The 23,629-nt window shown below is 42.2% G+C and overlaps 1 protein-coding gene across 3 annotated transcripts in view; it reads left to right on the top strand.

Moving 5' to 3' along the window:
* adgrl1a (adhesion G protein-coupled receptor L1a) overlaps positions 1-23,629 on the top strand; it is a 94,086-nt gene that overhangs the window by 6,642 nt on the left and 63,815 nt on the right. Inside the window, exon 1 of one of the 3 annotated variants that reach the window (XM_068336923.1) lies at positions 10,210-10,296. The exons of 1 other annotated variant lie outside the window; for it this stretch is intronic. The gene's annotated coding sequence lies outside the window, so the exon portion shown is untranslated. Of the gene's footprint in view, positions 1-10,209; positions 10,297-11,232; positions 11,300-23,629 lie in introns of those variants that run through there. One more of the 3 variants, XM_068336922.1, reaches the window with a different exon arrangement.

Here is a 23,629-nt window from a genome sequence, read left to right as displayed (position 1 = left end):
CCTTAAAAATAGTGGGACTCACCTGAGACTCACCTGAGTAAGTCCATAGAGGATGGCTCTGGTGGATTTGTATTTGTGTCAGCGGTACTCTCCTCGGAGTAATCGTGTTGGACTCGTGTGAGCATGTTTGTGTTTATGTGTCTCTACATGTGTATGTTTTCATGCTGTGAGCTGTGAAAAAGTTAACTCTGAGAAACAAGACAAGACCAAAAGAGGCAGCATGTCTGCCAGGGAGTTGGAGGGAAGAAAAAAAGAGGTGGTAGGGGAGATAAAGCTCCTAGACAGAGGTGTGAAGGGGCACATTCAGTATATTCATAAAAAGCTGTAGAAACACCCAGAGCATAATCCAGTCGGCTGATGCCAGATGAGACAAAGAAGGGGAGGTTCAGCCTGATGGAAAAAGTCCATAAACACCTAGAGCAATGAACTTTGATGAAGAGAAGGGGAGAGAGGGAGGGAGAGAGAGAAGGGGAGAGAGAAGGGGAGAGAGAGAGAGAGAGAGAGAAGGGAGAGAGAGAGAGAGAGAGAGAGAGAGAGAGAGAGAGAGAGAGAGAGAGAGAGAGAGAGGAGAGCGCATCCGGAGTGGATTAATTAAGGATTATAATTATGTTGGGACTATGCATGTCTCTCACCTGAGACTGCCCTCGTCTCCAGTCCTCATGCCCTCTGCTCCACTGCACATAAGGAGAGAAGCCACAGGAAAATACTACTCACACTTATGCTATCATAGGCTCACCTCTCTGACATGCTGCAAAAAATGCATGAACTTAACAAACTTAACATGTATTACCCTTTTTAGTTGGCATTTTTCTTTAATTTAATCCACCCCATTATGTCTTCTCAGTCTCCGTGTCCATACCCTAAAAGATACATCAAGGTTGCTAACTTCAGATAGATTGATGGATGGATGGATGGATGGATGGATGGATGGATGGATGGATGGATGGATGGATGGATGGATGAATGAATGGTGGGATGGATGGATGGATGATGGATGGATGGATGGATGGATGGATGGATGGATGGATGGATGGATGGATAGATAGATAGATAGATAGATAGATAGATAGATAGATAGATAGATAGATAGATAGATAGATAGATACTTACAAGACATACACTACACTAACAGACACATGTAGCATTAACAGTATATATACTAAAAAAAAAAAATTAAAATATAAACAGTATAAAATTAAATTAAATTAAATCCATTTAACCGCGTACTGACCTGGCCACCTCCCCCCGCTCCTCCTGAGAGAGTCATTGTACCCCCTGATGGCACGGGGCACGAAGGAGGACCTCAGCCTCTCTGTGGAGGCGCTGTGTGACAGCAGTCTGTCGCTGAAGGTGCTTCTCTGCTGGGAGAAGGTGGTGTGTAGGGGGTGGCTGGTGTTGTTCATGATGTCCTTAACTTTAGACATGGTCCTGCTCTCCAGAAGCGTATCCACAGAGTCCAGGCTCAGCCCAACCACTGAGCCCGCTCTGCGGATGAGTCTGTTAAGACGGTCCATATCTCTTTTCCTGGCCCCCCCACCCCAACACACAATGGCATATGACAGCACACTGGAGACTACGGACTGATAGAACATGAGAAGGAGCTTAGGACAGATGTTGAAGGAGGCCAGCCTCCTCAGGAAGTACATCCTGCTCTGCCCCTTCTTGTACTCACAGTCCGAGTTCAGTGACCAGTCCAGTCTGCTGTCTAGCTGCAGTCCCAGGTACTTATAGTTACCTACCACCTCCACCTCACTGCCCTCGATGATCACTGGTTGTGGTCATCTCATATATATACTGTATATATATGGGTGTGTGGATGAATGAATAGAGGAGAGAGAGGGAAAGTGGCGACCTTTAACAGGACTTTGAGTGGATTCAAGATTGATGAGAGAAGTGAACTGATTTAAAACAATAAAATTTTGTCCTGTAAAACCAAAACAATGAGCTGAAAAATAATGAAAAGCTAATAAAACACTGCTTTAAGAGAGGAGTCGAACTGCTGAGTCACCTCATCATCCTCAGTGGCGTTGCTGCTGTGACTGACATCCTTTGTGCGACAGTTGATGTGATTGATTGTTAATAAAAATGTTTATTAGAGCATCTTAAATTCCTTTTTTTTTTCAGTCAGTAAATTCAAATGTTGTGCAGAGACTTTATGTTTACTTTCAACCGTGTCTGCAATACCCAGAATCCAATGTGGACGTTACATCGTGTTGTAAATACTCAAGCAAGAATTTGTGGCACAAATTGATCATATTGGTGCATACAGTCTATGACCTCTATTATCATTCTCTGCAAGAGACAAAGCAAAATGTCAGAAAAATTTCTCAGTCCTTCGACCTCCCTTGAAGTTTAAATTGCTAAATATTGGCAGTATAGGGAATTTCTATGACACCATTTCTCCTTACATTACAAAGACAGGAATGAGGTTGTGAAGTCCTGTGCTTTAGGGGGATAAATGCCCATGTTTTCCGCTGAATGTCAAAACAAAAACTAGCACCCAGGTGTGACAGTATCAGTTTGAAATAAGATGCTGCTAAAAATGGTCGTGCATGCCTCAGCAAACCTTCCCTGGTAATGTAAAGGTTCGGCCTCAGTTTAGTCCTCGGCTACTTTCATTTTGAAAAACAAAACAAAACATACCGTAGTTACACGAAAACTGAAAATAGGCACCCTGAATGTCTGTGGTCATATCGTGAGGGACATGTTTCCAATAAAGTGCACTGGTTCATCTATCATATTATGAAAGATTTTGCAATCTAATAGTAATTTATATCACAACATTCCTGCTCCCATCCAGTAGTACTCTTTGAGTATGGATATGAACAACATGTCATACGTTATCTGACCACAAAAGATACTTACCAAACCACAGCTTAACCCCTGGGCATCTCACAGCCCAGACACACACTCAGACAATAGCACCAACAGCACAAATAAACACATATGCACACTCAGATTCTCATCATGTTCAGCAGCCATATTTAGGAAGAGAGTGGGAACGGATTTAATTGTGTCTTTGATCATTATAGAATTACCATGTGCCTTGTTGGCACTGTGGCCATTGTTTAATGGATTAATCATTTTAATTCCACAAATTGTGGAATCCACACTGCAAATCATTGTGTTGCCTGCTTGACATAGATATGCAGTTGGAACAGGGGATTTTTAATGTGTTTTTGCCCTCCATTTGGCTCCAGCCGTCCATGCGACTTGATTTATTTGAAAGATTGGTTTTATTGATTTGCTGAATTAATGTTGTGCCAGTTTAATCAGTGTGCTATGGAACTGTGCAGAATTTGACATCTCTGTGAACTCAGATGAATTGAGTTTACAATATTGATCTGGTTATCCACAGTATTTATTCAGCTATTTGTCTAAGAGCTGATTAATTCAGCGTGTACAAAATAATGTAGGTACATTTTTATGAGGCTGGGTGAATGTTTATGTCTGTGTCTCTCTTTCTGTCTCACTACTTACAGTAGTTGTGTAACTGGTAATTGCATCTGTTATGGACTACAGGGTTCACCCTCCTATTGGAGTAAACCCAGTTACAATTTATACTTTTCCTGAACATGCCTCCACTGTATGTTGTAAAATAATGCCATACGCAGGCTCAGCATTTCCACCTCTATCAATAACTGACTGACAGAACATGCATGTCCATATGAATGGATGCACGTGCAAATAAAATTAGCATTTAAACATCATATATGAGTACTATGTATTGATGAATGCAGTATGCATCAATATATGACATGAATGAGCATAACTGCAGTCATAATGTTGTTGATCTGGAGCAGGGCTCGGCGCTGGTGTGGTGATTAAGCAGTTTCTGTCAAACAGGGTCAGAGGAGGGAGAGTACTTCTTCAATTAGAACAACTCAGAGTGGGTATGGATGCCTTTTGACAGCTGTCTCATCTGATTCAGCTGCGTGCGGGAGAAGAACATTTGTTTGGAGATGTTTGTTAAGGCTTATTATGAAAAAATATTTTACACATCTTTGTCCTCCTATGCCATGTGTAATGGAGGACTGCCAATAAGTATTTCAGACTGAAAAAAACTCCCAGCTGTCAATTGGCTGCCCATTCATAGGACAGTATGCAAACCTAGTTGTTATACTCAGGACTGTTTGAGTGCACCGAAATCAACTGGATTAGAGAGCTCACATAAAATTATGAATTTCCAAGGGTTATATGTCATATTAACTGGCATTTTGTACACTGTTGTAGTTCCTGAAAGCTGTTGAAGATTCATGATAAAAAATCCAGGAAAGGCAGTGAGATTGTTGGTGGAGGGTAAACTCAACAAAACACGGTGGAAGTATAAACTCCTCCTTGAGTTTCTTTAATCATATGACATAGACTGTGGCCCAGGGAATGGGGAAAAGGCAGGGACTCCTGCTTTGCTGACATTTTTGCAATGTATTATATGATATACATAATCTGTGCTGTATATAGTTAATTAGATGAAGGTTTAAAGATGTTCAAAGTTTGGGGGAAAACGATAGATTATAGATGCCTGAAATAAAAACATCAATCTCAACTACTATGCAGCATTTTCAGATTTTTTTTTCTTTTGTACCATAGAATTGTAGGTTATGATGTAATCCTTGTTCTCTGAGTGAAGAGAGTATGTCTCTAAACAGCTACATAATCTATATGTATGGGGATTCATCCCCAGAGTACGGATGACACATATATTAGGCATCAACTTCTACTGTGTGCCCTGGTGTGAGATGCTACCGGAGCTTCACTGTCCATGCTGATGCAGAGGTCAGCCACTATAAGGGTGAAAAGGTGTTGTAAGCTATACACACCAGGCACACTAACTAGTTAAAGTGGCACCCAAACAAAAGCCAATGATAATCATGTTGTCTCGGAGACCATAGACACCTGTCAATTTGTAGTAAGCAAAAACGAGTCCTTGAAGGTTCACAGCAAGGTTACTATTTATCAGGTAGTTTCTGCAAAGCAGTGCTGGAGAGGTTTCACCTCAAGTGTGCTGACATGAAAGGAGGTACACTTGCACCTGCTATTTGACACTCGTGTTGAATTACCTCTGTGATCTAGAGAGGCTCACTGGACTGAGAACATGGTCTATCCAAATGCCTCTGTGCATGCATACGAGCATCTGGTCAGTAACTCTGCAGCCTTTGTGCCCCAGATATTTGACATTGTGCCTAAAGGGCCAGTGAAGACCTTCCCTGCCTCCACTTTCCTTGGCTTGTACAAAGAAGAAGGGGTTGTTTGAAGGAGTTGGGCATTTGAAAGCTCCTTAAGGAGAAAAAGTGGGACATAACAGTACTCCACTACTGGCTAAGCAGTACGTGCAAACCTTATACTTTTAGGCATTTCCCTTAATTCTCCATGCAAATGTTGTTAACTAAAAGAGATCTTAAGAGTTCTTTCAGATTTATGGATGAGGGCAGGTCAGGTCCTTAATCTTGGGGTACCATTTGGTTGGAATGAACAGTCTGTCTTTAAAGAAAAGGTGCCTCGCCTTCCTAGTTTGCAGGTTCCCTGGACCTGCCTTGGCGTAGTTACTGCCCTTATCTAACACACATTGCCCTCTCTTTGTCATTAGCATGCCTTCTATGTCTTCCCCTGCCATGCTCCGTTTTATTCCAGCATACATTTTACACTCCAGAGGTTCTCACACTTGCCCCAAGGTGAGAGAGAAAAGTTTAGGAATAATCATGTAGTGAATGAAGTGAGGACTGAACTTCATTGTCATTTTTAAATATGATTGTTATCATGCTAAAGACTGCAGGTTAGGTTGTAATCGAGGCGTTCTTACCTTTGGCTGTACTATTGCACTTTGATGCTGATTAGATGCAAAATGAATGTACCTACACAACACTTTACAACACAGGACTAGCAGGGACAATCAACATAATTTGTTTGGGAGCACATGCACAGTATTCTTTTCTGAGTGAATATATGTTTTTTTCTGCACAGGACACACAGTGACTATTTGAAACTGTATTGTAGTTTTTTGGGGATTCTCAACCTGAGCCACTTCCTTATCTACATAGTGGTTATCTAAATAGTGTGTGAACTGGAAAAGGTAACACGCTTTCACTGTACTCCATACTGGACTATAGTGGCATCAGGCTATGACAGTAGGTGTACAGTTACTCAGACACACCGTTAACACCGGAGATCTAGGATGAAAATGCTTGAACTCATTTATCAGTACACTTTCAGTTTGTTTCAATCCATAAATTAGTCAAACAATGGAGGACAGGAGAGGGACGCTAACTCTCTTCTACTGACATTGGATATAAGACTGTCTAACTAGTGACTTATCTTGACTCCTCAGCATGCCGCATGGAGATCTGATGACACACAACTTGTATACTCTGTGTGCATACCAGAGTACTATCCACAGTAGATGTCAGACTGTACATTTGAAATATAGCTGGATTGTCTTGATACAATAGAGAATTTTTTAAATTCATCTTATTTCGTGTACAGTACTCCAAAACACTCTGCTTTGTTTGCATTTAAATTTTGAGGTATTTCTGTACGAACAGCAGCATGGGTAGCAGAGGAACCCTAATAAGCATGTGTGGCATCATGTAAATAACGGCTACTGAGCCAACCGAGTTACCATAATCAAACAATTAGCTGGAGGTAATTATTCATTGTATAAAGTTTATTCCTTCTGTCTGGTTGTTTCAGAATCAGATACCACTCCCACTGAATCAGGATGAATGGACAAAAAAGCAAGAAAGCCAGAGATACAGACCCACTAATTTTTTTAGTACATGTCACATCTTTTGCCCTGCTGGTGTTTCATCAAGGGTGTACCGTTCCTCACGCCCGTAGCCAGCTGTGAGAGGCTCTAGCTGAACCAAGGCACATAAGGTGGATATGTGGCTATAGAAAATGGATGGATTGATTGATGACGGATGGATGGATGGATGGATGGATGGATGGATGGATGTCTTGCACACTGTACATAAGAAGAACAATCTTCAGAAATTGGATTTTAATTAATTTAAATCACTTGATCGACACATAGCAAAGTGTGTTTTCTTTGAATTACCATTGCTTTATTTTGTGTTTATTTAATGTTTCTATGTTGTTTCATGTGAATATAGGCTTGTTTTAACTATAATATTTTTATATTTTATATTTATGTTGTATATATTGTAATTAAGACATTAGCAGAAAAGAGTCTGTATACTCAATGGTCTTCTGTTGTTAATAATGGAAATGGAAATGAATATAAATAATAATCACAAACAGTAAATATAGACAAGTTTTAATGCATGCTTAAATGCATTAAATGCATTAGAGCGGCACGGTGGCGCAGTGGTTAGCGCTGCTGCCTCACAACACAGCGAACCCGGGTTCGAGTCCTGCTCTGTGCGGAGTTCGCATGCTCTCCCCGTGTCTGCGTGGGTTCTCTCCGGGTTCTCCGTCTTCTTCTCACCTCCAAAAGCATGCGCTTCAGGTTGATTGGCCGTTCCAAATTGCCCTTAGGAATGAGTGTCTGTGTGCATGGTTGTACGTCTTTGTGTGTGGCTCCGCGGTGCACTGGTGTCAAGCCCGGAGTGTCCCCAGCCTCAAGCCCTATGCCACCGGGATAGGCTGCGGCTCCCCGTGACCCGCTGCGTCGGATGTAGCGGTGGTAATCTGCTTAAATGCATGGTTTTACAGGGACAGTCAAACAGGTCAGACTGTCAACCTACTCTTTCCTTAAACCCTGTGTAGCTGTTTGCACTCTTTTGCCCCTGCAAACTGCACCTGCATGTACCTGTGTGGACTTCTTCCTATGTAAGTGTACCAACATTTACCTTACATTCACTCTCACTCCTACTCATGTGACCTCCCTACTCACCCTCAGATGGGAGCACATATGGATGGAAATACAAATGACCTCTCATGAACTCAGATATTGAGCTGTTTTAAACCTTGAGGCTTTAAACAATATCCCTTCCTTACTGTAAAGTGGTGAGGACAGGAGACCCAGGGTTTCTCACTACATCAGAGTTTGAGGAATTTTTGAGCCCCATCTCCAGCAGCTGTTTCTCCCTCTTTTGAGTACTTCTCATAGCTAGAATAGGCAGGAGAGGAAATCAACAATTTGCAAGGAAACAAATAAACTGTAGTCAGATGAAGAATATGCTTTCTGATGGATGAAGGAACATATGAGTTATAATCCCCCCCCCCTCCCTCTCTGCCGTCCTATTTTTGATTCTTTTCATAATTCAATGGTGGGCGGTCAGGGCCATCAGGCCTTCTCTGCTGGTGTAACATAAACAGAAATCATGATAATATTTATAATAAAGTTAATTATGTTTTATTGCATTTTCCTTAATTAAATGTATTCAAATGTATGTATAAATATATTATGATACATTAGGATATAATATGACATAGGCCAACACTGGGTCAGTGTTCTATTTTTGAGCTTTTATCCAATCAGAATTCAGCTAGCTTGTGTTGCCAGGTTGAATGAAATCTGCCCAGGACCTTCAAAAATCTAGAAGGCAGTCCTCCCTGCACTGTGAGTGAACGGGAACATATAGTTAATAGACAGATACATTAGCCAATCAGATCATGATCATGATCAGGCCGTCTAGCTGGCCTCACGTTCATGTATGTGTCCTTTGATTGGATACTCACTATGAGAAGGCGGCGCTATGCAAACGCTGTGCAGACGCACATTGAGGGTCTGATCTCTGAGCTAGTTAACCTGTTCTAGTTTACCTAAACTAGGTAACCTGTTCTAGCTAACCTCTTTCTAGCTAACCTGAACTAGCTAACCTGAACGAGCTAACCTGAAATAGCTAACCTGAAATAGCTAACCTGAAATAGCTAACCTGTTGTAGCTAACGGAGTGTTCTTGAGGAAAGAGAGAAGAATGGATTTTCTGTTTAAATATGCCGTTTGAAGAGTTGTTTCGGTGAGTACAAGCATTTCATTTATTTAAGTTTTCTATTTAATTCAATTTAATTTATATCAAATCAATTATAAGGAAATAAAATGACAAATATACTAAAAAAGAAAAAAAATGATTGTACTTCTGCAATGTGTGTAATTCACCTGGCACACTTGCGCAGCTGTGTGATTGTAGTGGAAATACAGAGAGAGACTTGTGTCCCTGCTGGAAAATAGCCTGTTTTATACCTGATAGAGGTGATGCCACATCTAGTATTGTTTTAGTTTGTTTCTCTAGCAGTGGTGTCATAAATGATGGTCATTTCAGCTGATTTTATTGTGACTAAGCTGTGTGACGTCTATAAAACTTGTGGCCACGGGGTTCTTCTGTTCCAGTTACAGTAAAAGGAGTGGGGATGATGCCGGTTTTTGTCCCGTTTGAGAGAAGTCATAAGCACCTCAGTCCTGAACGCTACATTGGTGGCAGCGGTGGGAGCTGCTCACGGTACAGTGGTACTTCTACTTACGAATGTCTCTACTTACGAAATTTTCTACTTACGAAATTTCTCAGCAGGAAAATATTGCCTCTAGTTACGAAAGAAATTTCGACTTGCGTAAGGTAAAAATACAGTATCGGCTGATACTTGCAGCTCCCACAGGTTCCTGAACGCAAGATTCTCATAGCTGCTCTGCCATTGGCTATTACCTAATATCTTCCTGGCATCCCATTGGCTAAGAGGGATGCCATTCCACCTCTGTGTGGCGCTAGATCGGTGTTTATGCAGAGTCCTCTTCATTCGGCTCTCTAATAATCTAATCGTAACATGTGTTTGTTACTTGTTTTGATGCATTTTTATGCTTTATAAAACATTTATGTCGGAATGTTTGGGGGCTTGGAACGGATTAGGGCTTTTCCATGGAAAACGCGTCTCTACTTAAGTAATTTTCTACTGATGTAATGTTTTCCGGAACCAATTAATTTCTTAAGTAGAGGTACCACTGTGTTATGATTTGGATTTATGCAAGTTCGACTAAGGAGAACATCGTTGTAGGCGTAGGTGTAAAATGCACGGCCCACCACTGCTTTAATTTTATCCCATCCAGCTGTCCCCTCCACCCCCTATGCCTCACCAGTGGACCTCTCCGTGGAGATCATCTCTGAGCATGGGCAGTGCAAGACAGATGGGCAGATGATGGATCTGACGTGATAGACAGTGGGGTGATGGATGGCTGGCTGGCTGATAGGGGATTAATGCAGTGCTGAGGCTACTGCAGCACAGTGGATGGCTTAGTGATAGATAGATAGATAAAACTGACGAGCAGATAAACAAGAGCCTGCTAATCCACGCCCCCTTGCAGGACAGAAAATCAAAGCAAGGAGAAAGAACCACAGAGCAAGAGGTGAACCTTGATATTGCCATCATAGGGTAAAGCACTTCCCTGGGACTGAATGTAAATGGACTCCAGGTGAGATGAATTTGGGGGCTTAGGATAATTAAAGAGGAGCAACGTGTTGTCAGCCTGTATAGATACAAATCAGTGATAGCACACATCTGTTGAGCTTGCCTTGGTTCTGGTTTATTAGATGAAGGCAGTATTTCATTCATATGACATGGCGGCTGACAGGAAGAGCTGGACAAATGATATTTCATGTGATGTGCACAGTTTGTATGTGGAGCAGCAACTTGACCATAGTGAAAGATGATTGGATGATTGGACAAAAGAGAGTGTGCTGGTTGAGGATTGAAGATAATAGTGATTGTTGCAGCTGTCGGTACTTTTTTAAATGCACTTTACTCAGTACAATAGCTTAACCTTCTATCTAATATGTGAAAATAAAATTTTTGACTGTCTATGTTTATGCAATTCTGCCTAGTTGTGTGTTATGAGAGCATGCTGTCATGAGAAAACAGGAAAAAAAAAGAGCAAGGAGAGTGGAGGACGAGCCCGTGGAGAGTAGCTCTGAAAATAGGGAGCAAACTGCCTATCCCTGCATTATTAGCGAGGACTAAGCTTTGTCTCTGTTCACCGTTTCGTGAGACCCCAGGGGTTCTGGCATCGATCTTGTGCACTCAGAATGCACTCTGGTGTCCCCTTTAAACACAGTGAGCCTCTAGCCAACATAGACAAGCCAGCATTTATCAAGCCTCTGATTTTGGCTGCACAGATGACAACCTGATTAACACTTAAAGGGACTCTTAAATCTTTTATTGGTGCGTGTGATAATCAAGACAGAATGGGAGAAGAGTCTTAGCCAGAGAGCCATGGAGGACGAGCAGAGAGGCAAGGTGAGGAAATGTGTCATCAAGGCAGATAATGAAGGGGAGGAACAGTCTGACTGCGCAGTGTGACAACAAGAGAGGAAGAGAAAAGAGGGAGATGGGAGTGTGAGTACGAACAATAGGTGAGAAGTAGACTGAGTGAGTGGGTGAGAGCGGTGGACCAGATGACTCTGTGGCTGGGACAATGAATGAATGTCAATGTGGGTAAAAATGTGATTACAACCAGGCTGAGTAAATGAACAAATTGCTCAGCAAACAAGTGGGTGACGATTGTGTGTTTTTGCATGTTCAGTGGGCATTCGTGCACGTGTGAGTGCGCAGTCAAGAGTGAGCAAGACACGACGGATGAGACAAAGTGATCGAGTAATGGGGGTTAGTGATGTGTGCGTTGACAGAAAGTGTCAGCTTTAACCACACTGACCCGCAAATACAAGCTGCATGCACAAGTGGCTACATTTGAGTGCCAGCTTGGACGTGAACTGACTGTGAAATTGGATTTGATTTTCAAGTTGGATGTGAAATGAATATAAATTTGAAAAGTGGGTGGATGGTGTTTGTGCATCCATCTCTATGTGTCAGCCTCCTGACATTACTATATCATTTTAGATGATCCCCAGGGATGAGCATCTCTCCAGTCTATTTTGCACATAAATGTGGCTACATTTGAGCACATCATTTCCTGATCTGTGTCATTATAGAGAGTGAGATTGCTCTGTGCTTTATTTTTCAAGGATGGCCCTCCATCCTGTCCTCTCACCATCACCAAGGTACCAAAATAATTTCTGCATCTTTAGGCCAGATTTACCTCCACTAACAAAAATCATGACCTTTTTGGTACACTGTAGCTGAGACCCTTTTTATTTCATGTGATAGATTGGTGTTTTTTGTAGGGAGAGGACTTCTTGTTTCTCTTTCCCAACGGGATGCGAATGGCAGACTCACCTTCAGTAGCAAGTTTATATATGATTGTATACAGTATGTCTGTCCTGCAGCCTTGATCGACTTAAATCCTTCCTCTCCTCATCTCCATTAGCGACAGCAGCAAAACAATATCGCCTGTTAAATTTTAAGAGAATTAGAATGGCATAAATACGCACTTACTGTCCCCTTTTCTCTTCCTGTCTCACTCTCTCCCTTTCCTGTCTGGCATAGCTCTATCTCATGGCCTCTCCAGCACCCTTGGCTATGGCATGCCTGTCTGACCCTGTCATAGTCTCCTTGGGTGCTTGTGCATACTCCATTATTTGTGCTGTATCACGCTTAACCATCGATTCCTTGAATAGAGCAATTGAGACAGATTCCCTTGACTGTCACAATGTGCGACTCTGCAGAGGTTGGAAATAGGATTAGTCTTAAAGGAATTAAATTTTCACCGTTGTTTTCTCCAAAGCGAATCTACCACCCAGAAAGCATGACGATCCTTTGTAGTGCTTTCACCATTGTGTGTTGTGATGTGTGTGAGAGATTACTGCTTTGTTGCACAATGGCGAGTTTAGCAGCAGCATTTCTTTGTTTTTATAAAGCACTGTAATTCTGTGATTTCACCCAGCTTGCTTGAGTATTACATTGACAATTCACATATAAATCTTTAAAATGTCAACGTCTGAGTTCATGATGCAGCAGGAGATGAGGGGTGTTTTTTCTGTCTTGAGCAACTGAAAAAAAAATCCACAGGGGGCAGAAAAAACAAACTCTGTTCTTTTTTTTGTGTCTTCAATGGGGTAATAGTTAAATAATCAATGCAGTCAATAGCGAGATCAACGACAGCAGCTGGCACTTCTTTGATGTGAAATACTAAAGTGAATGAATGAGTAAATAGATAATGAATACGTGCCGTCAGAGTGTGAATCGATGTTTATGGATCAGCTTCCAAAGACCTGCTGTGCTTCATGTGAAATAAATATACTGGTGGTTGCACAGTATGCCAGAAAGATGGGGTAGTAGGAGCTGCTGAAGATACCTTCAACACTATAGGTTACAAATATGTTTATGAGGAGCGTATTGTTGGGAGTTGGGAAGCATAAACCAGCTTGTGCTTGTGTATAAACAGTCTTTTTGTTTCCGTAACGGTCATTATGGCGAGTGTTTCTGTTAAATTCTGTATTGGGTTTCTCCTGATTTCGCTGCTCTCTTTTTCATTGCAAGAAACACCAACATGATCAATACTTGAATTAATGTGCAAACATAGAAGAAGTCAAGAGAGGAGTGAAGAGACAGAGAGAGGAGCAGAAGTGCATGTGGAGACGACTATACCATGAATACATTATAAGAGAACAATGAAATGTGTTCAGTCTTTTTGCTGCTGTATTAATTTAGTAATTATGAGTCAAGAGGTAATCATGTCTTGCTGCATGCTTAATGCCTCTTGTTGAGGAAGGTGGTAGTGATGATTGTATGTGATGTTGGATAGATCAGCATCTACAGAATGGTTGTGGGTGTCAGCTCATTGTGAGTGACAGGGTGCAAGGCTCACAAGACAGAATGGTGATTTGTACATATTGCATTCATGTAATCTGTTCAGATCAGATCAGCTGAAGCAAATAATGCCAAGTGAGCCAAATACCACAATGCTCTCTCACTTCTCTCTTTCAGTATCTCTGTCTTCCACCCCCACCCTCTCTTTGCCTTTCCCGTTTTTCACTGCAGTAGGAGCCAGTTTTGCTGCAGAGAAAGATGGAGCTAACATCGAGAGAGAATGAGAAAGACAGACTCGAACGAGTCACGAGGACAGATGGTGAGAAATGGAGACGGGGTGAGAAAGACAGAGGAGAAAATGGAAGGTGGTCGGAGTTGAACAGTAAACTATTACTCCTCTGCCTGTGTGTGCTCCTGGTAGAGCCTGATACCAAATCAAACAGCACTCTTCCTCTCTTTTAACTCTCAAAACACAAACAGAAACCCACACACTGGCCACAAGCATTTGAGTTTGTTTTTGGCCAGTGCTGGGTGGTGCTTGGCAAAGAAAATTAAGCCTAACAACCGTGGCATCTGTCTCAGCAGCAGGAGAGTCCCGCCTCCCCACCCACACATGACCTGCCCTGCTTTCATTCACTGAGCCGCCTGCTGCCAGCCTCAGGATGGGCCACTGCCTTTGCCACTGCCTGCAACCCCCCTGTCTACACTGGCCTCTATGCATTGCCAACCACTCTGTGTTCTTGCCCATATTTTCCCCCTTCAAGCAACAGCCAGGAGCCGAGCGATATGACTACTTCAAATATGCATAACAGCCATACAGCAACAACAGCAGAGAGCTCACCATTTCTACAGGCGTGCTACTGTTAGCCTCAACTTTTCTCAAAGTTCTGACCCAATGCATGTCCAGTGTGTATTAATATAACACACTTTCGGCTGCAGGCATGTCTGCAAATCTCAGACTGTGTCCCTAAATTAATGTGGTCGTTATTTCTCCTTGCTCCCATCCCTCCATTCCCCACAACCTTCCTTCACATTCAATTTCTCAACCAGGGTACAAGCCCCTTTCTGGTAAATGGTCCATGTGGCTTCCTTATCCTGAAACCCATCTAGCACTGGCTGAGAAGAGTCAACTGGCAAACCCCCGGGGCACACAGCAGACACTCATACTAGATCCTCGTGTAATTTATGAACAGGAAAGAATCTGGACTCCTCTACTAAACGAAACACAGTGATGTCAGAGATGTTTTGTTGGGCATGGGGTCCTAGTGTGACTCTAAGAAACGTAAAGGCTGGAAAAACACCCACGTGGATGCCTCTGTCTTGTGCTACCCTTATCCCTCCAGCTCTCTTATTCTCTCCATCTCATCACCATTTCTTTGATTATCCTTCCCTTCTCATCAAGCAGACTGCCTGCTGACCTGGATCCAGTTGCTTATGGTCTGCACTCCTTTGTATCTCCAGATTATTTCTCTTGGGAGAAATCCTATGCTCTCCACCATACTGTGTTATTTACCTCATCATGGAGTGACTCGAGACTTGTGTGGGGGTTGAGGCTGGATGCTCTGCTTATGGCATACAGGTGTCCCACAGGGATACTGCTGAAGGTAAAGGAGGATGGTGGAGTTTCTATAGCTTTCTTTTTCTAAAGGACAAACTATTATTTGTTAAGGCGTGCTTTTGAAAACATGAAGTTGTGAAGCGGCACAGACGGCCCACCAACTGCCAGTGAGCTACAAGATGAATGGGGTGGCTGCTGGAACTAATGTGGCAGCTGAGTCTCAAGGCATGAGCTTGAATAACATGTTTTTTAGCTGTTAAGTTCTGCAGCTTGTTTTTATATGATTATTTTTTTCTACATAAGGACACTCCTAAAGTGGCATTGATCATTGATGGTTGGATGGCTTTAAGCAGCTGGGCCACTGTTTAATCTTCTTGTCAGAGAGAGGTTATCATGTAACCTGTTTCTCTCGTCACTGGTCCTCGCACCTGCTAAATGGCAAGTCATCTTCTAAAGAGGGAGAAAAGAGCAATACAACCCGTATTCTTTATTAAAGCTGTCCTCCAAGGCTACCATCTGACTGATTCCCCCTGTAAATCTCCCCTTTAATTGGAGAAGCCACCAGAAGAGACATGCTGCCTCAATCACAAATGTATTCTGTGTCTCTAAGGATGGTTGGGAGGGGGGAGAGAGAGTGAGAGAGAGAGAGATGCAGACAGGTCTTCAGAATGTGTGGGCAGATACCAAACAAAAGTCAGAGTTATAAACACGATGAGGGTTTGAAAAGCAAAATGACATATTCACATTCAACTGCGAAGTGGATGATGGGAGGTGAGGAGATGAAAACATGGTAATGGACAGAGACAGGCAGAGAGGTGTGCCAAGGGTGATCCAAGGATGGAAGGAGGACACTGGGTGAGAAAGAGAAAGTAATGGAAGAAGAAAAATAGAAATGGCTGGCAGTAGAATGAAGGGATGTACGTGTGTTTGCGTGTGTGTGTGTGTGTGTGTGAAAGAGGGAGGGGAGAGGTAGAGGAGAGATGTGCTTATTTCACTTGAGTTGCAGGCTGAGTGTCCTCCCTTAATGGGGTTGCCATGACGACGGTGTGTAAGAGAGTCAGGCGCCAGCAAAGTACACGGATGTGTGCCTATGAAATTGTTCACATACTGGCTCTGCTGTCAAGTGATTGATGGTCAGTGAGAAGATACACTACTGTAACACAAGTGCACCTTGGGTATTCTTTGTAAAAAAAGATGTGTGGGAGTTTATTTCCTTTTACTGTTTGTTTGGCTGTGTGTCCTTGAATGACAAATGACTATGAATGACAAAACTAGGGCTGGTGGGAGGGAGAAGGAAGCAACAGTGTCTCCATGTATGTCGATGCCCTTCCTGGCAGCTCGGAGTGGATGTGCGGTAGCTAATGTGTAGCGGCTGTGTCCCTGGTACCGATGGCACAGCCATGTTGAATGAGGTTAGGTGGTGTCCTGCTGTCAGGTGACGATGTGTGGAGGGCCCAGCTGTTACCAAGGCAGTCCCTTGGGTCTGCCAATCTGTCATCATTATATTAATGACACGTATAGCACTGCTAGCAATGTCATTTCTTGTGTGTGCCAAAGCTAATGAGCAGAGCCCTAATTGTAAAATTAATTGAAAAACATTTTGATTAAAGAGCCCCCCCAATCCGGCCGTTCTTCATCTTCATCAGCTCCTCTTCCACTGTGCGCTCCAGTCTAGAGGAAGTCACATACCTTGGTCAATTTTCTTTTCATGACTAGCTCTATGTCTTTCTTTTCAATTACCAGTCTTTTATGCGCCTGGTCTGATGATGCTACCCCTCTTTTCTCCTCTTTTTGTTTCTGTCTTTTTCCATCGAGGTCTCCTCCACTGTGCTGTTTGTATTGTTATTTTTTCCCTCATGCCTCCATTATGCTTGCTTTTTGCCTTCAGAGTGTTTGTGTTTGTATGCAATGTTGTATTTATAATGTGGATGTAATTGGTGGTATTTGTCTGTACAGAGCTTTGTCATTTTGTTGCACTACAGTACCCTTTAGCCTTTTATAGCCTCAGGGGTGAGTCAGTCTCTTGCCTCTACCTCTTGTTCACTCACGCTTTCTTCAGCAAATCTCCAGGGCCAGAGAGAAAGAGGAAGAAGAGATATGGCTAGTGTAGTCTCCTGGTCTTTTATTCTCTAGCCTCCCCTCTCATCTTACCTCTGTTCCTGCGGTTCTCTGTCTCCATGTCTATCCTTCATGGATGAGCTTCAGTTTATCCTCCTACGGCAGACTTGAATGCAAGGATCCCTGCCCTTTGTCCAATTGTGAATGTATGTACCACACGTATGTGTGATCTCTTGCACATGCCATGATCTAATTATATGACACCTTAGATATTGTAGCTCCCCCTTTGTGCATGAAAGTATGTTGTGTTGTCTGTGTGCGTGCGTGTGTGCGCGCGTGCGTGTGTGTGTGTAAAACACATGCTGTAAGACAGGGAAAGTACATATAGGCCTCAATAATGTGAGCAGCAGGGCTCATTAATGCCACTAGTTATAGTAATGATAGGGACAAGGGGAGACATTGATCATCAGAGCATGATCAATAATGTGCCCTACTGATCGCAGTTTGTCACTGTGCAGAAAGTCATAGCCAGAGAACATCATGTTCTCAGTGGAGTGTCTTACTCTTTCATCACACACTTCCATGTTCATTTATTCATTCAAGTCGCACTCGCAAATGGCACTCTAAAATGACCTTTTGCTTTTAATCAGGCAAACATAGCTTTTAGTCAATAAATAAAATGATTCATTAATTAGATCGTCCTTTGTTGGTAAGTAGCTCTAAATATGGCTGTTGAACAGATTGGAAATATTTCCACATTCCCCATGCTAGCCTTATGGATGGAAATTTTACCCAAAAATATTGGGTGAGTAAATGTAAGACTTGAGTCTCTCCTCTTTTCCTGACTTGTTTTCATGACTCCACTCCTGTTGGCCCTTTTTTACAGGACCCACACTGTTTCTGAGAATAGCTGCCAGTGAAAGAAAAGACACCAAAGTGACTGTAACACCGGGTGGAGTGTTGCCATAGAAACACAGCGCTGCAGCTCCTAAGCAGATATATCAGATCATTCGGTACCATTCTCTTCATTGTGATTCCCACATCCAAAGATGGAGTGGGAACAGGTGTGATGAACAGCTTTTTTTTAAATATTAGAGGGGATGGGTGCAGGAGTGTTTGGTACCAAGAGGGATTTGTTTTTTTCTCTCTGAATTTAGAGCAAAGCTTGTTCAGTATTAATGGCAACCTTGGGGAAAAAGCACGAGACGAGTCTGAAGTCTTGCTGGCACACATTGAAATGCAAAGCAAGGTGATATAGATACAGACATAGTTGCACAACAAAATATAGTAGCTTTGGTCCCTAATTTGAGAATGTTGGAGCTAATTTAAATCAAACCTAGTCTGTTGAGAACAAGTGCTTGTTAACCACGGCCATAATTTCAGTATAGCCCCTCCCTATGCATCTAGCCTTTTCCTCTTCCTTCTTTTTATAGTCTAGGAAAAAAAGCGGAGATGGCAGTGTTGAACAAGATGTTGAATGTGTCTGTGTGGGGCTGGCCCAAAGGCAGATCATCAAACAGCTGTGTGTTAGTGCCAATGAGTAGACATTTGGTCCACTTGATTCGTAACGCTGGCACAGAAGGTGGGGAATGGTGTCCAAGTCCTCCTCTCAAATCCTCGGTCCATCCGCCCATCTCTTGTCATTGTCCCTGGGGCAGCAGTCAGCCCATGCTAAATACTGATCCGCCTGAATGGGTACAGGTGCAGTAGGGGGTCTGTCCCATGCCAAATGTTGTGCTTCTGTTTCTTTTGAACTTCGGAGAGGGTTTAGAGATTGAAAAAGCTGCAGATGCAAGTGTTTGATCAGCCTACTGACATTAAGAAATAAAGAAGTGCGCAAGACTGAACGTCAAGATGAACAGAGAAGATATTGAAACAACCAAGAAAAGCATTTCTAACATGTAGAGAGACGAATGACAACAATGCTGTGGCTGTTTCAGAAGTGTTGTGGAGCTCTGGAGCTCACCAGAAATGAATGGTGGTTTGGATATATGGACAGACACTGCAGTGTGCCTGCAGCTGTCCTCAGGGAATTGGGTTTGGTGCAAATGTGTGTGTTGGGGGTATCTTTAGAGAGGCATGCTGCAGGCATCCCTTTGGGATTTGCAGGAAGGGGATGGGATTGTGCTCTGGTTTCATGTCTCAATCAGGAATGCTTCAGGAGTGCCTCTCAAGGCTGAAGTAGATGCTAGCATCCATTTGTAGTGTATTTAAAAGAGAATGCCTGCACTTAAGGGCTACTTATTGCTTCACGTAGCTAAACAGAGAGTGAGCGAAAGTAGATACATCCGTAAAAGCCAGGGTATACTGGGAGACTGACACATTGCACAGGAAACCTCTCTCTCTTTCTCTCCTCCTCTGAATGCCCTTGCTTCTCATTGCTTTATGTCTCCCAGGACAGTGCTCAGAAATGTTGAAATGGGGCCTAACCCACAAAGGAAAGAGGAAGAGTCGTTTAAGCCAAGTTAAACAAGGGTACTTAGATTTTAAAGAGCCATAATCTTCAAAAAGGGGCCCTTTAAAATCAATTGACAAGACATATAAAAGGTAAAGAGAGATTGAGAGGAAGGTGTAGTTGTTGGCACTTACGTGACTTATCCTTTATTAATGAGCTTGGTTAATTGAATGTCATTGATACTTGTTCTATGTATGCAGCTCTGCTTATGTGCAAGAATCCATATCTTTGTGTGTGTGTATGTGTGTGTGTGTGTGTGTGTGTGTGTGTGTGTGTGTGTGTGTGTGTGTGTGTGTGTGTGTGTGTGTTTGTGTGTTTGTGTGTCTGTGTGTCTGTGTGTGTCTGTGTGTCTGTGTGTGTTTGTGAGATGTTTGTGTGTGGTGTGTGGTGTTTTAGTGTGTGTGTGTGTGTGTGTGTGTGTGTGTGTGTGTGTGTGTGTGTGTGTGTGTGTGTGTGTGTGTGTGTGTGTGTGTGTGTGTGTGTGTGTGTGTCCATATTAGCAATGAGCCAGTGATTCAGTCTGCACAGTTTAGGCCAGAATCCAAACAGGGCAGTCATCTGGTGACCAATCAGAGCCCGGTATGTGATGTCAAAGAGACAGAACTCCAGGTTCCACGGGAGCTTTGAAGGGTCAATACCATGAGTCACACAGGACCTCTGTGCTGTTGATGCTGGATTGTAGGACCACAGAGCAGAGTACCAGGTTGTAGCTGTGTGTGTGTCAGCGGATTTGATGATGAGGCAGCCTGGAGAACAATTTATGCAACTAACCAAGATGCAGGGTCTCTGTAACCAGGCGGATTTTGTGCACCTGTAAATGTAGGATGATTTATGCTTGGCTTTTTTTCTCCCAGGTACTTGCCGTATAGGGCTGTACAATATCGGTAAAATATTTTTCTTTTCTCCAGTATAGTTACGTAATGACAAAATCCAGGATTTTACCAAACTGCTTTAATGGTTTTATTTGAAAAGAATTATGATTCTAAAATGTCTTCATAGTAGATATGGAACTTTCAAATCCAGAGACCTGTCTGTTAGACTCATATTCTGACAAGTAATTATTATATAAAGGATCTGTCAGTCAAAGTGTATTATGTTCTGTGTATCTATATCTTCTGTTGTGGATCAGACATGGGAAATTAGAATCACTTTTTTTTGCTGCTTTGTATCAAGCAGCAAAAAGGTTCTGTTTGGAATAATTTAGCTAATGTACCTCTGGGATATTTCACACACACCGGTCTCATCAGATGCTCACCTGTAAAACTTCACATTTTCGCAAAATCCGTAGGAAGTGAATAATGCATGCATAAAGCTTGAATTTAAACCTGCAGTAGTAAAAAATGTATTTTCATAGTGGATGTCAGCTGTCTTACTAACTTGACCAGCACGTGTGACCAAGTGTTATTTGTGGTAGTCTTTTCAATTTTTTGTGAACACATGCATTCAATTTATTTACCTGTAAGATACCACTGAGTTTCTACAGGAACGTTAAAGCGCAGAAATGTTCTAAGACTTACTGGTATTCCAAAGATTTGACATGTATGTTACGTGACAGTGCACAACCTGTGATGTGGTTGTGTCTACTCTTATTGCAATGTTGTGCAACCCTACAAGCAACGAATGTTTGTCTGTACGGAAGGCCTATTCTTCGATAAATATCTCTGTATGTCTCAGTGTGTTTACTTTAGATGACTTTTTGGAGAGAACTGGGAAGTCTAAATTTCAATTCTCAGGCGATAAAAGTAACACTTGAGTCCAGACAATCAAAGCAGTGAGTGGGATGGATGGTTCTTCCATCTCTAACGTGATTAAAATTTCAAGGTTGTTCCCTGAATACTTCCATCATTTACACCACCTTAAAGTTTAAGTCATGTAGGTCTCCAGCGACCATTGAGTCACTACAGCCTGGTTTTACAGAGGAAATTTTCTCAGGTTTCACACTACTTGCTGCTAACAGGCCTGGGGGGAAAGGGGGTGAGAGCAGGATGGCTGGGTGACAGAGAAACGGAGGTCTCAGGAGAACGGCTGTCACAACCATAGGGCCGTCTACAGGGCATCAAATGGGCAACTGCACCAAAAATCTTGGTGAAAGTTGACCTTATAAAGCTTCACAACATCCCATATTACTGTAACACTCAGGACTGTGAATATTTCATCATCCCTGCAGTGCATTTTAGAAGCTAGCAGCCTGGTAAAGGTTGTACGGCTATAGTAGTAATACAGTGCTCTACTGTGAAGTCACATGTTATGTCTCAGGCATTATAGAAAAAAGGAATTTCCGTTTGTACGGTAGCGCAGTCTGAACTAGCCTGCAGTATTAAAGCAAATCCCTCCGTTGGGATGTACCCTTTCGTGGATAGAGGGGATGGATGCACTGTTGTGATTACTAAAACCAGGTAAATCCTCCCTTCTTTCCTTTGGTGTTGGTCTGATCAGTGGAGCAACTGGCCAACCTCAGCATGTGGTTTAATACCAAACACGGGCCACGTTCAACTGGCATGACAAGGATAAAATAAGTGGGAAGATGCAATGCATTGTTGGCCTTGCTTTCACACAGGAGCAATTGGGGGGAGATGAAAGCAACATCTTGACATCAATGCATACACAAGTGAACAGCGGTTAAACCTCACATATAGTGTGTTTTGTAATGAGAGTGAGGATACAAAGGAAGAGAAAAAAAAATGCTTCTGAAAAACGCTTCCGTTTTGCCCAGATTTGGAAAAGTCTTACATACAAACGTAAACGTTGCAAATAGTTTATGCTTTCAAAGAAAAATGATTATGACATTTATAACATACTGATATTAACAACATGTTAATGAATGTTGATTTGACTAAAAAAAAAACCCTCAGTTTGATTTTTAACTTCGTCAAAACTTGTTTCACAAAACATAACATTGTAGAGGATTAGTATGTTGGCAGGGTTTGCTGGGATGATGTGTCCTCTGGGGGAAAGTTAGAAAACTGACAAGGTTTATTCTTGATGAATCAATCAACCAACCAACCAATTAACCAACCAACCAACCAACCAAGAGTCCAAGGATAGATCCTGTCTCAATGCATTTCTGCTGAACTACAAAGAAAGAAAAAAGAGTGACAGATTGAAGCAAGCATGGAAAGAGAGAGAGACAAATCTGGGAACCTAGGATGAAGGTGCAGGATGTGGAGGATGTGTTAGTCTCTGTGACTGAATATACTGTATGCACACTCCGTAGGTGGGTATGCCCACTCTGCTGCCCCTATGACTTCAGGTGTTATCTTCTTACCTCCAGACATGACAGTGAGATAATTAGAAATGTTAGCACTCACTGAAGCTTGTACTTCTATAAATTCTCTTTTTCTTCTTCTCTGCCTCTCTCAGTTCCTTCTGTCTATCTTTAATGAATTCCATTATCTAGCTTAGCCCGTGTTATGAATGACACACTTAAAGTCTGGAATGACTTGGCCATGCTGCTGTGGATCACAATTAATGCCAAGGGCAGCATCAGTGCAAATAATTGTCCCAGCTCTATTTCAATGTGCCACTGACTCGTTTTTGCTACTTTTAATAACATTTTTAAAGAATGGAAATTATCTAGATTAATCATCTATCTGAGTATGAGAACATTGGATTCTTCCGCGTATTTGTTCCAAATTTGCTAATTCATTAGAAAGCTGAGAATTAGTTGTGATTTCCATTTTCAAAGGGGAAGGTGAAAAAGGAATGAAAGATGTAAAATTAATTACTTTCACAGCTCGATTAATGACACTATGAAAAATTAAGGATGGTAAATAAAGAGCAGTTGCATTTTATTCCCTTGAATAAACATAGACAGTAGAAATCTATTCTGAGCCAGTTGAACAGCCTGGTTTACTGAAGCAGGAGACATTGTTGAAATTCTGAAAAATGTCTTACCTCAAGGGAAAGAAGAGAGATATAAAGAAAGACACGCTCATCGGAGTGTTTCGCATGGAAAATGAAAAGTGA

Source organism: Antennarius striatus, chromosome 16 (genome assembly GCF_040054535.1).
Source record: "Antennarius striatus isolate MH-2024 chromosome 16, ASM4005453v1, whole genome shotgun sequence".
NCBI classification, from domain to species: Eukaryota; Metazoa; Chordata; class Actinopteri; order Lophiiformes; family Antennariidae; genus Antennarius; species Antennarius striatus.
The sequence above is the reverse complement of the archived record's forward strand: the minus strand, read 5'-3'. Positions and strand labels throughout refer to the sequence as shown.